At 38.7% G+C, this 5,544-nt stretch overlaps 1 non-coding gene across 1 annotated transcript; it reads left to right on the top strand.

The window, feature by feature from the left end:
- Positions 1 to 825: 825 nt before the first annotated feature.
- Positions 826 to 932, top strand: LOC147948387 (small nucleolar RNA R71). Its single transcript, XR_015586050.1, has one exon. It is a non-coding gene; the product is annotated as a small nucleolar RNA R71 (small nucleolar RNA).
- Positions 933 to 5,544: the final 4,612 nt, after the last annotated feature.

The raw sequence follows: 5,544 nt of genomic DNA, 5'->3' as shown, positions 1-5,544 counted from the left end.
TTATCAGAGATATGGATGGCTTTTGCAGTGTACTCTCTTGGATTTTTAACAGCTTTTCCAGGGAGTTGGTTGGGTTTAGGAGCAGAAGTAGAGGCAATGTTGCTCTCCATATACTTCACTCTTGAGTTGAGACCTTCAAACTTCATGTTAAGATCATTATACTAGGATGTGAGCCTTTGATTCAACTCAGCAAACTGTTTGGCTTCCTCAATCTTTTCTTGTGATTGCCCAATCAACAACTATTGCATCATAGCTCTTAAGTCTTGTTCTTGGCCTTGGTTAGTCTGAAACCCTGGTGGGGGACACAACTGAGGCTGGAACACTTGATGTTGTTGTTTGGGGACATCGTTTTGTTGTTGTTGAGGTTGTTGAGGTGGATACACTTGGTCTTGTGGATTAGCTACATTGGTGCTCCTATAGGAGAGGTTGTTGTTCTTGAACCCTCCTTGGTTGTAGCCTTTGAATCCACTCTGGTTTTGCATATAACAGAGCTCAGCAAATTCAGTCTCCCCCTCTTGAACAGGAATCTCTTCTTCACCAATGAAGTGAATTGACTTTTGTTGGCTAAGAAGGATCTTGTCAAGCTTCTCATTTACCATCTTCAAGTCCTTCTTGTACTTGTCCTCTTGATCATTTGATGATGACCTTATGGTTCTGTCATAGTCCTCATTATAGTTCCCATCTGACTGAGCAAGATTCTCAACTAATTCCCAGCCTTCTTCCACATTCTTGTTAAGGAAGTTGCCATTAGAGGCTGTGTCAAGAAGCATCCTGATCTTGGGAAGCACTCCTCTATACAATGTGCTAAGTAGGGACTCATTGTTGAAGCCATGGTGAGGACACTGAGTCTGAAATCCTTTGAACCTCTCCCAAGCTTCACAAAAGCTTTCATTGTTTCTTTGAGCAAACCCAGAAATTTCATTCCTCAATCTAGCAGTCCTTGCATTTGAGAAGAATTTTGCCAAGAAAGCCTTCTTGCAAGCACCCCATGTGGTTATTGCTCCAGTATGAAGAGTCTTCTCCCAAAGGTGTGCCTTGTCTCCAAGTGAGAATGGGAAGAGCCTCAACTTGAATCCATCTTCACTCACTCCATTAATCTTGGTAAGACCACAGATTCTGTCAAACTCATCAAGGTGATCTAGTGGATCCTCCATTGGCAACCCATGGAACTTGTTGGCTTGAATCATGGAAATCAATCCACTCTTGATCTCAAAATTATTATTAGGAACTGTAGGACGCAAAATACCAGCTCTTTGGTTGTGTGTGTTGGGTGCATCTCCAGCACCAATGTGCCTAGGTCTCTGCTCATGGTTAGCTTGTTGATCCATGATGACTTGATCCTCTTGCTGAACTTGAACTACTCTTCTTTTCTGATTTCCCAAACCTTTTTGCAGCCTATGGATGTTGTTAAGAGGCTTTTGCAGATTTTCTTTCCCCTTAGACCTTGTGTGCATCAACAGACACGAGTACAGACTCGAACAGGTACACAATTGAGCTCAGGCTCGTGTAGGCGGTTAAGGCGACTGGGAAGTGGTGTCCAAATAGAGACGGCTTCTGACTCGATCAGGTGCTCGATCACTGCTCGGTCGAGTGGTTAGTCGAGTGGGTACCTGAAACTCAAGACAACCCAGCAACAGAAGATTCGAATCCAGCAACTTCACAAGTGCATAAACGAACTTAATCTTAGACTAGTATGGATCCTAAATGTCACAAAACACACTGAAACAAGGTTTATATGGTGGTGAATGATGATGAATGTATGCAATGGTGATATGAATGGAGTGATGGATGGGTGTTTCAATTCCCCTTATGTTGTTGCAGTATAAGAGGTATCAATCCTAAATGAGTGTTTGTGAACAATTAGGATATGCATATGAATCTAAGTTAAGACAAATGTAAAGATTGTTTGTCACTAACAATCCTAAGATGGAAATGTAAAGATGCAGAAAGTAAACTACAAGAACTAAGAACTAAATGCAAATGAAACTGAATGATTGCAACAGTAACGAAGCAAGAACAGAAATAGAAACTACTACTAATGAACTAATGCAAGACAATTAATGAACTGAAAACTAAATGAATGCAACTAGAATGAGAAAGGAATGAAACAGGACAATCACAAATCATAAACAAGAGTTCTGGGGATGAACTCGAGCAAGCACTCGACCGAGTGTAGGTCGAGTGGGAGGTCGAGTTGGTTAAATCCGGAAAACAAAGCAACACAATAAAAATAGAGCAATGCAAATACGAATCAAACAACAAGCAAGCAACAGGATTAAGACTTTAAAATCAATAAACAAAGAAGGTCCTGAGGATGGATCCATGGGATGAACTAATCATTGTGGTTATCTAACTTGGTCAACAAATCTCAAGCAAACTTTGAGCTAACCTCTAGACATATAAGTCTAAGACAAGTTTCTCCCACTCTCATGGTCAAGAAACAATCAAACCTATGCAATTCTAGACTTGTTCTCACACAGTAAAGAATCTACACAAGCAGGCATTAAGCAATACATCTCAAACCAAACAAGACCTCTAATCTCTTAGCAAGCCTAATGGTAAGCTCTAGATCTAGCCTTATCTATGCTTCTTAAACATTGGTGTGATGCTAAGAAGCTTGAGATCAGATCCTACCCTCTCAGATATAGGATCAGCATTAAGAACATATAGCCTAGAAGAGATCTACAACAATCAAGCTTGACCAAATCACACAAGCCACAAGATCAATCCATCCTAACCCATCCTCAAGATCCTAAGCAAGCTACTCACAACAATACATGATGAACAAAGTCAAAAACCCAGAAAATATTGAAACTTGTATTATTAGAAAGATGAAACAAAGATCTTCAATATTGATGCAAGGATCAAACTCAAATTCTCAATATTAAGAAAGTTATGAAACCAACACTATTGAGGAATTTAGTCTTTTTCAAGTACAAGATCTAAGAAAAATAAAAGTGCAAAAAGAATAATTCCCAAAAGGGTAAAAACTAGGTTTAGAGAATATCTAAAAAGCTGGACTCTTTTGGTGGCTGCAGGTACAAGATTTTATATAGGAGAAGAGGTGGAAGCCCTAAAAATACAAAAAGTCAAAGTAGTCAACAGCTCGGTCAACTCGACCAGTGCTCGGTCGAGTGGCTTGGTCGAGCTGGCTTCTTTCGTGCAATCACCACTCGGTCGAGTCCTCCTCAGCACACGGTCGAGTTTCTGGTCGAGTGTGCGGTCGAGTTGGACTCTGGACCTTGGTTCTTCAGCCTAAACTCCCTTGTTTCCTCCTCATGATTGCTTCACATCTCTTCTCCATTGCTTCCATGCTCCAAAGCTCCAAAATCACCTTTTTATGCATGAAAAGATGCAAATGCAATGCAACTAAATTCTAATGCATGATTAGTGCTAAAGCTACACAATAATGGTTAAAATGGATAGCAAAAGATGCAAAAGATGTGAATAAACTAAGGGAAAACAAGGTAAAATATATGAACATCAACACCCCCAATCTTAGTCTTTGCTTTCCCTCAAGCAAATAAGCAAGACGTAAGAAGGTAAGTGAGGTTTGAAAGTGGGATCTCAGCTCCTAAAGCTTGCAAATAGACCATCTAGAATCAATGTCCAAGTTACTAGTACTATGATCCAAGTTGAATGAGATAGAATCAAAGACTTTAGACAAGCATTTCACAACCTTTATTGATTTGAGCCTAAGACATCCACATGCATTCAAATCAACCATTTCCTTTAACATTCATTAAACAAGAACATGAATCAATTCTATGCAATGCTTAAACTCATTTGGCTTGGTAATAAAGGGTTTTGAGACAATGATGGTCTCTTTTTAGAGTAGGGCTTATCAATATCAAGGTTCTCTCATAAAAATGAATTGAGCTTTAGAAGAATGCTAAAGGTAAGAACACTTAGACACATACAAGAACAAAACCTTGTCTACCCAAAGGCACCCAAAGTGTTTATCCTAGCAATCTAAACCCAAATGATCCTAGTGCTACCCTTTACTTCTTCTTTTCTCTTTAACCCTTTTCTCTTTTGGTTTTCAAGTCTTAGGAGATGTTTTCTTACTTGATCTTTCTAGTGGAATGGGGTATTCTTTCTTATTGCTATGGTTTCTTTTCTTCTTATTCTTAAGACATAAAAGCATTTTGCTAAACTTTTCTTTTCTTCTTTTTCTTTTCCTTAACTAGAACCATCTTAAACAATATTTTACTTCCCATCCTTTCACTAGACTTTGCTTAAACACAATCTCCTCTTAAAGACTCTACCCTTTTTCTTTCTCTTTTCTTTCTTTTCTTTTTATAACAGCCAAGTCCCAGACCCAACAAGTGAACCACCTAGTCCTATCTAGTTTGAAAAATGCAAACTAGAACTACACAAGGTCTTACTCTTGTCAGTTCAAACCTAACACTTTCTACCAAGCTCAATCCCAAAAATAGGCCTCACACACTCAAGAATAAACAAGGCTTGAAAGAAGGTTTGGTTTAGGGGTAGGGGAACTGATCTTAATGATTTAATCAGCTACTTGGATCAACAAGAGTGGTAAAAAGGAGAAAGATGATCCAAATATGTATATAGTATCCATGAGTTTAAAGCAATGCACACATTGATAATTATAAGTCAATATTAGGTTCTTATAAATAGGAAATGGTTTCAAATCTCAACATGCTTCAATTTAGACCAAATGCAATGCAAGAATTCAAGGCTTGGTTCAATCGTATGCTTCTAACTACTCAACTAGCATCAAAGTACTATTAACTTGGGCATTGATCCTAGTCTAGTGAATTAAGCAAGCTAACAAGGAAATGCTTATCATAGATCCCTAATGCAAATATTATACAATCTTACATGAAACATGCTAAATAAGATCCTAATATGCAATGCAAACTACATGAACACTCTTTTTTTATAAAGATTTTTTCAAAAATTTTCAAATTTTTAGGGTTTTTCTATGCCTTAGATGCTATGCAAATACTAATATGAAGATGCTAAAAATTTGAAATAAGATCACAAAACACAACATCAAATGCTATCTCAAACCCTCCCCCAAACTTAAATCACACAGTCATCTGTGTGAAAGAAATTTGTAAGAGGATTCAAGATTAAAAACAAAACACAACTATGAAATGCAATGATATTTACAAGTGAAGGTGATGATGGTACCTTAGGGATTGTTGAAAAAGTTGTCCACATCCATCTGCATGATGTCATAGGAGTAGTTGGGGTCTTGTTGATGACTTGGAGAAGGACTTTGGGGCAGCTCGACGATGGAGATCGACCGGCACTCGGTCGAGTGCGTGTCCGAGTGGGGGGGTCGAGCTAGACCGCGAGTGTCCATTACCTGTCCCTTCCTCTTCTATTCAGACTCCCTAGCCTCCCTGACCATGAAAACACTAAAGCAAAAATCAAAATACCAAAATTCCAAAGCAATATATACAAGGATACCTTAGGGACTTCCTCCCTAGTGAGCTTGTTTAAAGTCACTAAGCTTGACTTTTGATGCCTTTTCAGGCTTGGTTTAGAGACCAAGGAGGTGATGAAATC

The sequence above is a fragment of the Camelina sativa genome, chromosome 2 (assembly GCF_030686135.1).
Source record: "Camelina sativa cultivar CO46 ecotype springtype chromosome 2, ASM3068613v1".
Lineage (NCBI taxonomy): Eukaryota > Viridiplantae > Streptophyta > Magnoliopsida > Brassicales > Brassicaceae > Camelina > Camelina sativa.
The sequence above is the reverse complement of the archived record's forward strand: the minus strand, read 5'-3'. Positions and strand labels throughout refer to the sequence as shown.